The sequence below is a fragment of the Typopeltis vanoorti genome, chromosome 21, assembly GCF_054136105.1.
Source record: "Typopeltis vanoorti isolate ZY-2024b chromosome 21, IOZ_Tvanoo_1.0, whole genome shotgun sequence".
NCBI lineage: Eukaryota > Metazoa > Arthropoda > Arachnida > Uropygi > Thelyphonidae > Typopeltis > Typopeltis vanoorti.
Genome location: NC_143569.1, coordinates 68,109,552 through 68,122,984, shown reverse-complemented (window position 1 = coordinate 68,122,984; position 13,433 = coordinate 68,109,552). Strand labels below are relative to the sequence as shown.

The window sequence follows — 13,433 nt, the reverse complement described above, 5'->3', positions numbered from 1 at the left end:
CACGTGTCTTTGTAGTAAGTTCCCAAGAAGATGGCAACGTGACGTTCGCCGAAATATCGGAAAGTATATATTAAAGTTTATTTAATCTATATTTCTAGTATACGCTGTCAATTCCTTAAATATTAGTTATCTTGACTTATAACTGTTTTCATAAAGAGCACTGAATTTTTCAATTTGACTTTATTTGCTGATTGAAAATTCCCTCTTTTCCCCCTTGTGCAGATCTCTTTATGGAGAAACTGGAAAATGACATTCTGTCTCAATTAGACACACAGTGTGGTGGAGGTACATGGATGACATTGTATGGAAAAACACGAAAAAAGATCTTTTAGATTTTTTAACTAAGATAAACTCTTTCCATCACAAAATAAAGTTCACCTTGGAACTTGAAAAAGATAGTAAGCAATTGTCATTTCTAGATATCTTAAAAAATGAATGGATGGACATATCAGCCTTATGGTTTACCGCAAACCAACCCACACCGGTCGATATTTGCACTTCTCGTCTTCGCACCACATTTCTCAAAAACTGAGCATCATACACATGCTCAAAAATATGCTACTCGCATCACAACAGAAGAAAAAGATCTGAAAGATGAATTATCTCATATATCAAAAACCATGATGGACAATGGTTATCCAAAAAATCTGATAAATAAGATATTTTTCTGCAACCCCCAATGACAACAATCTGAAGAAACACATTACAAATAACTACTCAACAAGTACCTGCAGTCAATCGCTTATCGTGTGAAGGTTAACCCAGCCGAGGAAGTCGATAAAGAAGACTAAATTCTCCAAACTCCGCAGATTTCAAAATCCATTATCTTGTATTCACATACCGTTTCACATCAATTTCCGAATTAATTCTGTTGTCTCTTTATTTCATTTGTTATGATCAAATGCACATAATCATATTGTTAGATCTAGAATAAGGGTCGTATCAAAATTTTGAGCCATTCTTCTAAGATCTAACAAGAAGAGACAAAATTACGCAAAGATATGCCTGTACTTTCAAGAAAAAAAGATGATAAACACTTTCTGTAGGAAAAAGCATGTCACAGTCTAGTTAGAAAAGGGTATTAAAGTTAAAATTATAATATATGATTAAATAAGATAAAAACATGGAACATGTAGAAATAAATGAACTGTGAAAGTATTATAGTCTAATATGTGTTAAATTACATGCCTAACATAGAAATATAATGTTGAAAACATAGATGTAAATTATGCTCTGTGCAAGATAAAAACTCCACATCTACCAGCCAACAAGAGTCCAAAAGGTCACTACCTAATGACGACATGATGATGTAACGCAATGTGAATAAGCACTCGAGGAAAACGAGCATGATGTACTTCCATGAAAGCAGACCTCAAAGAAGGGAGGAGATGTGACATCATCCATGACAACGAATGGGAAAGAGACATGAGAATGAATAAAGTGCTGAAAGAGGATGCTCGGAAGCAGAATAAAAGTAACTACGAGCAATTTGAAACTCTCTCTTGATTTTCTGTTCCTGTGTTCCCGTTCGAGCCTGCATGGCTGAGGAAGCTTGTCGTCGGTGACCAGCAACTACTTTCCATTGCTGTTAGATCCAAGACAAACAAGGCTACCTGCGAAATGATGCCAGATTCTCAGATAGAGCCACTGGTAAGCCCAGTACCAATGTGAAGGCAGCGAAAAACATCCTTCGAGGAAAAAATAAGTGAATCACAGTAACCATGGAAGTGAGCGGCTGATTGATAAGGAAGTCTTGCCATATTCGAAGTGAGCACATAGCGGAAACCAAGGAATCCTCCTTTGTAAAGACAAGACGGTAAAGTACAGCACTTTATTTTTCTTATATAGTAGTAAATTGTAGAGAAGAAAAAGGGGACAAAGAAAGGAAGAAATTTTATACACAGTGTTCTAGTGACCATTTTAGACTGTCCGTGATAGAAGACTTGTGCTATTCTTAATTTGCACAAAAAGGAGACACGCCTTTTGAACAGTTTGTTGAATGAAACTAATAATTGTAATGCGGCATGTGAGCCTGACTTCCACTTTAAAGTGTGGACACAATAATTGCAGGATTGAACTTTGCCCTCTCAATTTAGTTATGAAATAGTGTGAATTAATTATGCCATGTGTGAACCTTACTCATATATAGAGATTGAATATTGCATAATTTTAATGAATATTGTTGGATTTTGAGCTTAACTGTGAGGTAAAGATAACTAGTTAGGATACCTAAACTTAGTAGATGAATTTTTTGGTGACTCGAATTTTGAGGGGGGGGGGGGGGAAATTTAAGTGTCTCAATTTGAATAACGGATAACTTGGTGGTGAGATTATTGATTTGTATGTTTTTAGAATGTGTAATCTAAAATGTAACTTTTCCTTTGCCTTAATAAATGTATTTTGTTAACTTAAATCTGAGAGTTGTCTAGATGCGAGACTGAATTACCACTTACAAAAATTACAGACCTATGCATAGAGGGGATACCATAGATTTAAGGGAAAGTGAGCCATGACTGCAAATTACACGATCTCCAACATTATTTAAGCTCTTAGTCTGTTTAGTTATTGTCAAAGTGCCTCAATATGGACTGTGGTCACCCCCCCCCCTACACACACACACATACAACCCGGGGCAGAGCTGACTACTACCGGGTGCGTCCCCAGGTGGCGGATCGGGGAACAGCTTTCAGATATGGAGGTTAGCTGCGATATAAGCAGAGCAATCTGGCGAATAAGCAGCCGTGGACCAACAGCGACTGAGCTATCAGGGCGTGGGGGAGCAGAAGTGGCAACTCTGTCTCACTTAAAACCTCACAAAGCCCAATGACAACTCGGTGACATGGTGAGTAGTGCCACCATTAAATAAGTACCTACTGGGGTCACCGCCCCTGACATTGGGAAGCAGCATTGTCAGTACTGACACAAGGTTGAAGCCAAATGATGACAGAAAAGCTTGTGATCAGAGATTTGCAGATGGCAATATGATTATATTGTGTACGTCTGTAATACTGCAGAGCAGAAAGCAAATGGAGAAACTACTGCTCTACCTTATCTCCAGAACCACCACCATGGCGAGCAAACCCTTACAATTGGCCCCAAGTTCCCGGCGTTCCTTAAATGGGACAGAGGTGCAAAGAATCTCCGGGCTCAAAATGGTGTCCACTTTTAAAATTGCAACTTGGAATGTCAGAACTCTGTATGAAGCTGGCAAATTAAGAAATGCCACAAGAGAAATGAAGAGGCTGGGCATCTGGATTTTGGGAATTTGCGAGACAAGATGGCCAGGATCTGGAAAGTGTCAACAAGATAATACGACAATGTATTACTCTGGGAATGATGAGAACAAACATCGACATGGTGTAGCTGTAATAGTAGATGAAGAAATCAATAAATCAGTAATAAATTGGATTCCATTTTCTGAAAGGATAATGCTGTTACAACTTAAGGGAAACTCCGTTAACATAAATATCATCCAAGCTTATGCACCCACAGCTGACAAAAGTGAAGAAGATGTTGAAGAGTTTTATGAACACCTAAAAGAGATTAAAAACCTAACAAAGAAACATGATATAAACATAGTGATGGGTGACTTCAATGCAAAAGTGGGAAGAGGGGGTGATGGAGAAATTGTTGGCGAACATGGCTTAGGCACCAGAAATGACAGAGGAGATTGCCTAGTCCAATTCTGTCAGGAAGAAGATCTAACAATAGCATATACCTGGTTTAAACTTCCACCCAGAAGACTGTACACTTGGAAATCGCCTCAAGATAACAAACATAATATTGTCAGAAATCAAATTGATTATATACTGATAAATAAAAGATTCCACAGTAGTATAAAGAGTGCAAAGACTTATCCTGGAGCAGATTATCTCATCAGACCACAATCCCATAGTTGCAGAAGTACGTCTTAGATTAAAATCAGCTAAAAAATCACAAAAGAAGAAAAAGAAAATTGATGTAGAAAAACTGAAAGACCCGAACATAAATAAAAGTGCCAAGACACAGCTTAACCTGCGATTACAACAGATTAACATAGAAGAAAATAAAAGTGTGGAATCTCTTTGGAATAGCTTAAAGAATGCCATCGTAACAACAAGTATTGAAGAAGTAGGTTATGTGAATAATATAAAACAACAGGAATGGATGACAGATGAGATTCTTTCTCTTATTGATACAAGAAGAATGTATAAAAACAAAGACCTAGCCAGGTATACAGAAACACATAACATCATCAAGAAAAAAATAAAAGAAGCCAAGGAAAATTGGATGAAAAATTTATGTACTGAAACTGAACTGCTTCAGAAACAACATGATAATTTCAATCTGTATAAGAAAATCAACGAAATTTCCGGAAAACTGAGGAAAAAGCAAATAGTGTCTCCAAGAGACGAAAATGGAAAAATAGTTCTAGAAGAAGAAAATAAAGCACAGATTTGGATAAAATATGTAACAGAACTTTTCAATGATAACAGACAGAAGCCTATAAATATAAAAGATAACATTCAAGGACCAGCAATCATAAAATGCTATACAAACAAGTAAAACAGGAAAAGCCAGTGGACCAGATGGTGTGCAAACAGAATTTTTAAAATTAATCGAACCAGATAACATCAAACTTCTTGAAAAACTATTTAATAAAATATATGAAAGTGATGAATTTCCATCAGATTGGCTCAAATCTACATTTATCACTATCCCAAAGAAACCCAAAGCAAATTCCTGTGGTGACTTCAGACATATTAGTCTAATGAGCCAAACATTAAATATATTTTTGAAAGTAATTCAGAATTCGCATTTATAGAAAAAATGAAGAAACTCTAAGTGAAACACAATTCGGCTTTTGGAATGGTTTTGGTACTAGAGAGGCCCTTTTCTGTACTCAAATATTGATACAAAAATGCATAGAAAAACAGAAATCTGTCTTTATGTGTTTCATAGATTTTGAAAAAGCATTCGACAAAGTCAGACACACCAACTTAATAGAAATCCTTCAACAAATAAGGCTAGACGAACAAGACATAAGACTAATAACAAATCTGTATTGGAATCAGTCAGCTACCGTTCAATTAGACAACATTACCACCAGTGATATTAACATCAAAAGAGGAGTGAGACAAGGATGTGTGCTCTCACCACTCCTGTTCAACATATATGCAGAGGTAATCTTTAAAAAAGCATTGGAAGAATGTCCAGAGGGAATCACAATAAATGGAAAGATTGTTAACAACCCACGATATGCAGATGACACCGTGCTAATTGCAGATAACATTATGGATCTCCAAAAACTCGTTGACAGAGTATACATAGAAAGCCAAAGAATGGGAATAAATATAAACATCAACAAGACAAAATACATGATCATCAGCAAACATCCAGCCTCATCAATGAAACTGACACTTAATGGGAAAAATATTGATCAAGTGTCGAGATATAAATATCTTGGTTGCTGGCTTAATGAATGGTGGGATCCAGAAATAGATATAAAGACAAGGATTGAAGTTGCACGGCAGCCCTTCATGAAAATGAGAACACTATTCTGCAATAAAGACCTAAACATGGAAGTCAGATGCCGAATGCTGAAATGCTACGTGTGGTCTATTCTGCTCTATGGAGTTGAAACACGGACATTGAAGGCAACAACCATCAAGAAAATGGAAGCCTTTGAGATGTGGCTATACAGAAGAATGCTAAAGATATCATGGACAGAAAAAATTACCAATGAAGATGTCTTAAAATCCATTGGCAAAGCTAAACATCTTGTACATATAATCAAGAAACGAAAAACATCATATCTTGGACACATCATGAGAAACAGCAAATACCAACTTCTACAAACTATTTTGTTAGGAAGAATTGATGGCAAAGGAACTAGAGGAAGAAAAAGAATATCATGGTTTGACAACATCAAGACATGGACAGGAAAGAGCAGTGCACAACTGCTCAGATTAGCACAAGAGCGCAGTTTGTTCGCCAAGATGGTCACTGACCTTCGATAGAAGATAGCACAATAAGAAGTCTGTTTAGATAGCAATTTAATTTCTGGTATACTTTCTTGGGATGAGAAAAAATAACCTCCCCTTCCTAGACACACTAGTCACCCGCCAACCTGATGGAACCTTGGTTTTCTCAGTTTATAGAAAACCCACCCATACAGGCAGATACATTCACCAACAATTCCCCCCCCCTCACAACAATATGGAGTTATTAAAACATTATTCAACAGGGCAAAAATAATCTGTTCTAATGATCAAGCCCTAACCACTGAACTAAATCACATCCGTGACACTTTCTCAGCCAACGGCTACCCCCTCCAAAAAATCCAAAATATACTTAACCCAGTTATCCACAACCCACCACCCCCTCCCCTACACAAAAAAGATTACTCTAAATCTATCACGATTCCCTACATCAGAGGCACCTCGGAAAAAATCAATAAAATGCTAAAAAAACATGACTTGACCACTTGTTACAGACCACATAAAAAACTGGCATCCCTTATCCGCTCCACCAAAGACCAACCACTTCCCCTAGACCTACCTGGTGTATACCAGGTCCCTTGCAGCTGTAAAATGTCCTACTTTGGCCAAACAGGCAGGACAGCAAATATCAGAATCTCAGAACACAAGGATTACATCCAATTTTATTAGTACAGCCACTCTGGGCTTGCAGACCACGCTCTGGATACTCGCCACAGAATAAGATGGAAGAAAGCCACAGTAATACACCGCAGCAAGTTCAAGTATGAAAGACTATTCATGGAATCAGCCTCGCCCCTTAGGAACATGCCAAACCTCAACAAATTTGGATGCATGAAACTGCCCCAAATTTGGGAAACTTTTATCAGAAGAACTTCAGCCCAAAGGCCAAGAACTACCAATATAGCCCGCCAGGGGGCACCATCAGGACTTTAGGAAACGCTAATTTCCTAGCTTCAGTCTCATTTGCTGTTATTAGTACTTGTGTGCACGTGTCTTTTAGTAAGTTCCCAAGAAGATGGCAATGTGACGTTCGTCGAAATATCGGAAAGTATATATTAAAGTTTATTTAATCTATATTTCTAGTATACGCTGTCAATTCCTTAAATATTAGTTATCATGTTTAACCAGCATATAAGCCTCTCAACAAGAGAAAAATCTCCGTCCCTAGTTTCTGACTGGCGCAGTTAAAATCTAAATTTTGTCAGAAATCAAAAGGATAGTGCCTCCCCCGAACTAAAGCTCGGAATAGATCATAGTAGGCATGTATAGGACAACATTCAAGACTTATAAGAAAAAAAGCAAGACATAACAATATCTTGTAGAAATTTGTACAAATTAAAACAATCCTCCACTTTGGAGGTTCGTCGATTCCCTGAAGGAGGAACAGAGGCAGAATGAACAAGATATAGCACACTTTCTTGGACGAAATGTCCGATGGGACGAGTGTTCCATAGCTCTCCAAACTTATAAAAGGACAAAAAATCTTGGACCATCTGCCCTCAAACCTATAGGAGAGCTATGCAGTAGCAATGGCTGTTATTACCAACTAATCTGCTCTGCTGAATTATATCAGTATGAAACAGCATTGCGAGTGCTGTACTGTTTATGTGTGTGTGTGTAGGGGGGGTTGACCACAGTCCATATTGAGGCACTTTGACAATCTCATTTTGAACCCTAAGATAAACTATTTATTCACAATTTTTGTGGATGTTTCTTTCACATCTCGTATTCTTTGACTGCTTTTCTGAATTGCAAAAAATTTGTCATAGTTTTTTTGAGTTATTGTGATTTTTCTATTTGTTCCTTAATTTATGGAAACCAGTGTAGTTCCTGAGAAACAAAATAATTCATCAAGATACTTTTATGCCATGTGTCAAATTGTAAAATTTCTATGTAACAAATGATGAAATTTTCTATCAAAAATTAAACTTATATTTTTGATATTTTATTCATGTAACCATCTGGATTTAATCAAATGACTTCAAATTAGTCAAATGACCCTGAGCCAGCAAAAACATAATGAAAACAACTTCCTATGTTTATATGTGTGTCTGTGTGTGGGTGGAATTTATAATAACATAATCTGGAAATCCTAATCAAAAGATTTGAAGCCTGCCAATGGCAGCAGAGGTATATTCAAACACAGCCTGTTTGCATATGTGTGTGTGTGGTGTGTATTATGGGGGGGGGGGGATTGCTATTAAAAAAATATAAGTACGCTAATTGTCAAAACAAAGATAAAAAAAGCCTATAATATATAAAATTTCTGATGAAATTCAAACCTGCTGTTTCATACTCTTATAATGGTGTTCAGCAGAGCAGGTTAATTGGTAATAATAATCATTGCTCCTTCACAAATTCGAACCAGGTTCATGTTTTTTTTCTGAGATTTATAAATTTTGTGGGAAAAAAATGCAAAGGAAACAGCATTTTATACCTGACAGTGAAAATATAATTTGCACTATGATTCAAATGAGTACTAGTTTCCAAAAGTGAACTTTTAAGGACACACTAATCCAGTCTTAATGTACACAACAATTTTTAACCTAGCTGAAAGGCATAAAGAAAACCAAGGCTTAATAGCAACTACATGTTGGGATTTAGTATATACACTGATATTATTATTACTTTACACCTGCAGGGAGTCCACAGACTCATCAAGCAAGGACACCTACTTTACATCTCTCTGTCTCCACCAATCAATCCACCAACTACACCAACGCCATCTACTGCCCGCTGCCGCCACCACTAGCATTTCCACAGACAATCACAAACATCCAAACCCACAGTGAGATTTAAATCCGCAGCCTTTCGGCTGGAGAGCGGATACGCTTACCGCTCGGCCAACTGGGCTGGCATTTGTATATAATGTATATAAAACTTTCCGATTAAGGAATAAACACTGAAAAATTAATCAATAAACATGACTGAATACTTAATAGTAGTACACTTGATAGTTTGGGGTAGTCACAAGCAAAAATATTTATCCAACCCTACTAAAACAGACATCTTTTTTACTTTAAACTTGCCAAGAAATTATATTCTTGTTTAATCCTTTATCCAAGTGGAAGCAAACAAAGGCTGCATGTGAAGTATCTTCACAACTAGGCTACTTGTATATAGAGGCTAGTGACTTCACATTAATTGCATTAGCATCCCATAATGAATGCAAAGCATGCGCACACACACAAACACACACACACACACACACCTTTTCAAGTGCACATAATGAATGATATTAATTATGGGAAGGGCCACTACCCAGACCCAGAAAAGATAGAAAGGTTGAAGTAATGCAGAAGTTATATATTATTCATATACAAGTAGTGAAAAGGTGCATCATCTTATTATTAAAATACTCTGAATTAGAGATAGCAGAATGTTTATTTTTCACTTGATTATAAATTAAATTAAACTTGGTAAGAAATTATATTCTTGTTTATTCTTATCCTAATGGAAGCAAACAAAGTTTGTGCGTGAAGTATCTTCATGGTTAAGTTATTTGTATAGAGAGGCTAATGGCTTCGAATTAATTGCCTAAGTATCCCATAATGCAGAGTACAAATCCTTCCCATAATTCTGTGCATTATGGGAAGGGAGTAATTCCCTTAGTAGTACTCCCCCCCCCTCCCCGCCTTCCAATAATGCATAACTTTATACATTTCCATATGGAATAAGGAAAAAACTAATGTGAAGTCATTAGCCTCTATGAAGATCAAGTGCAAACTTCGTGTACTTTCACTTGGATCAAGGATTAAACAAGAATATAATTTCTTGGTAAGTTTAATTTAATTTATAACCAAGTAAAAAAATTTCTACAGACATCTTTTACATTTAAGAGATGAACTATCAGTGCTAATCTTAAATGTATCGTAACATAATGTGCTAAATACCTTATGATGCTTTAGAAAATACAATGCTTGTAAATAATAACTATAGATCAGAGAATAAATACTATGAAATTAACTGAGTAACTAAATACCTATGAGAATTTCAGCTGAGAATTTCAATTGTAGACAATTAAGTTTATCAAATATTAACATTTTTTCTTATAATCTTCATTGATTTCTGCCTGTTTCATACACATTATGAAACAGGTAGTTGTATGCATTAACTAAATCAGGCAAAAAGCGATGAGGATTATAATCCCACTCCCCCAAATTAAATGCTTTGTGAAAGGTACTTAATTTCATAATTAAAAAAAAAAGCCTGTTAGAATAGAATACTAACATATGAAATTCAGACACTTACTGAAATTTATATTAATGAACTTAAAATAAAGCTCATCATACTTAAACAACTATTTTCCAACAGGGTATTTTTCACTGAATTACACACGGTGCCTTCAAGCTCACTTAAATACAAAAGTATATCGATTCAAAAATATTAGACAGAAAGTACTATACATGCAGCTGTTTATGATACACTAGATTCTAGTGACTAGAATAATATTTCTTCCACTACGACCACAAATTCTTCAACAGCTTCCTCCTGTCTTCAGGTTTAGTTGAGAAATAGAGAATTTGTTTAGAAGAGTACCGCTCTACAGGGGATATAATGTCTCGAAATGTGCAGTCCTTCCAATGAAAGCTGTACTTTTCTAATAAATCCACCTTATCTCTTTCCTTCCATACTACATTCTGTGGATTTCTTCGTGGAAGATCTGGTACCTTTAATTTTTTAAAAATCAGAACTCCTCGAAGAGCAAACCAACCACCATACTTCGGATGAATACAAACACCATAAATTTTCTGAAAACATTGAATATCAGTTAGGAATATAATTCTCTATAAATTATCAAAAATTCCACTAAGATAATTAATACAATAATAATATTAAGTGCAGTTATTCAAAAAAACAAGATACCAATTTGTATCTCAGATACAAATTTCAAATTTGTAAATCATAGTATCATATCATTCATAATTAAGAGAAATAAGTACAGTAAAACCCCGAAGTTACACGGTAGGTGGGACCAACAAAAAGTACGTAAGTCAAATTTGTGTAACTCGAGGTATAATTTTGCATTTATATATACAAACATACAATTGGGCCAAAGGTTTACAAAAACACCTATATTTTTTAAGAAATATAATCATAATTGTAGTTTTTCGTACATGAAAAAAAGAAAGTTATCTCGATGTTGATAGTTTCATAAAATCTAATAGATTCGTCTGACGGCATAATGTCTTTTTCTTGTCACACAAAATTTCTTCATAACAAGCTAATGATTTAAAGAAATATAATCATAATTGTAGTTTTTCGTACATGAAAAAAAGAAAGTTATTTCGATGTCAATGGTTTCATAAAATCTAATAGAGTGCTCTGACGGCATAATGTCTTTTTCTAGTCACGCAAAATTTCTTCATAGCAAGCTAATGATTTTTTTTTATTCCTTGCCTTTTGCCTTGTGGCTACAGTTTGTTTCCAAAGTCAATGTTTTTCTTTTCTTGCCAGATGTAGAAGAATCGGACTTGCTTCTTTAGGATGTATTATTATTTTTTACGTGATAAAATTTTTATCAAGAACATAACATTAAACAATCGCAAGGTTTGTAGACTATAAAAATCTTGTATGAATGGAGACTGCGCGAAACACGTCAGTGCTTGTTCACAGCATGTGTGACACTGGCGAATGCGGCCAGCGCCTGAAAGATACGACTAGTGGTGAGGTGTGAAGCGGGACGGGAATACGTACATATAAGAAACCGCGTAACTCCGGATTCACGTAAGTCAGGGTATGACTGTATTAGGGATTTCCATAATTAGCAATTATCATCATCAAATTCCTGCCATGTACCCTCAAGGGATGTACAGGATATGATAGAGCTACATGACAAATTTACATCATTACTAACTTCCTATCTACAATTTTCCTCCAGATCACTCTGTTACTTGTCAAGACTCCAATATTATCAGATAGCACCACTTTGTACAGTATCAATCCACCTATATCTTGGTCTTCCTCTGGGTCATTTTCCTGCCAACCTGGCAGAGAACACTTGTCTTTCCTCACCCATTCTGTTTAAATGACCATACCACCTGAGATTAGCTCTGCTAACACATTCCTAGATGCTGACAATGTCAAGTTCTTTCTAAATATCCTCGTTTTTAATATGATATTGCCATTGATGCCATCTGTTCCTGCCCCTAATCCTTCTCAGGACTCTCATATCTGCGGTCTCTAATCTTTGGTCAAGTGTTTTACTTCTGACCCAACTCACGGATTCATAAGTTAAAACTGGTTTGAACACTGTCTTGTATACAGCTAATTTAGTGTTCCGACTAATTTCTCTCTTTACCATATAATTTTATTCAATGAACTTCCTATCATACCAGCTTCATTGATTCTGTTGTCTATTTCCATATTTAATTTACCATCTTCAGTAAAAATCATGCCTAAGTAGATGAAATGTTTTACTTGTTCCAGAGGTTCTCTGTTCGCAATGCAGTTCACACTTTCAACGATTTTACCTATTTTCATTGTCTTTGTCTTTATATTGCTAACCTTCATACCATATCTATTACAACAGTTATACAATTTAGTCAGGGGATCTTGCAGACTAGTAGCGGATTTACTGATAAGTATAACATCATCCGCATAAAGCAAAGAACCGAGATTAACATCTCCAATTTTGATATCATGTTTAATATCACTTTCCTTCATAATGTGATCCATATAGATAATGAATAACAGAAGGGATAATGTACATCCTTGTCTCACACCAGATTTAACATTAAATCATCTTCCAGTACTTCCTTCAATTCTAACTGGTGATTTACAACTCAAAGATTAAATATTGCTTGATATAATGCCCCATTGAAACCATATAACTGTAGCATTTTGAATAGCTTTACTCTTGGCACCTTGTCATATGCCTTTTTCAGATCGACAAAACTTGATGTAAAGTAAAAATCTGATTCTGACAGCCTCAATTTGGCCAGAGTCCAGATTGTTCTTCACCAAATTTTTCTTCCACAATTCTTCTCAACCATTTCTCAAGTATACTTGCATATATCTTACCAGGAACACTCAGTAATGATATACCTCTATAATTCTCACATTCAGTTTTATTTCCCTTTTTTATATATGGGTAGTATGAGGGCTCTACTCCAATCATCGGGAATTCGTCCCTCTGTCCAGGCCTTCTGAACTATGCAATGCAGCCACTGAAAGACTTTTATACCACCATACTTGAGCATTTCTGGTCGAATATCATCTACTCCTGCTGCCTTTCCACATTTCAAGCCTTTGATGGCTTTTTCTACTTCAAGTATGGATATGTATTCCTGACTGCATGCCTGTTGAGTGTTTTTTTTTACCACTGTGCTATCACTGCTTGTTTCATTTAGCAATTTCCCGAAGTAATTACTCCATACTTCAAGGATATCTTTTTCTCCCCTTTTCATGTCACCTTTATCATCTCTAACTCCTTTTACAGCACTCTTTCCT

At 35.9% G+C, this 13,433-nt stretch overlaps 1 protein-coding gene across 1 annotated transcript in view; it reads right to left on the bottom strand.

Annotated features, from left to right (window-relative positions):
• The window catches only part of LOC150094947 (cyanocobalamin reductase / alkylcobalamin dealkylase-like), a 70,294-nt gene that overhangs the window by 14,489 nt on the left and 42,372 nt on the right, over positions 1–13,433 (bottom strand). The window lies entirely within an intron of this gene.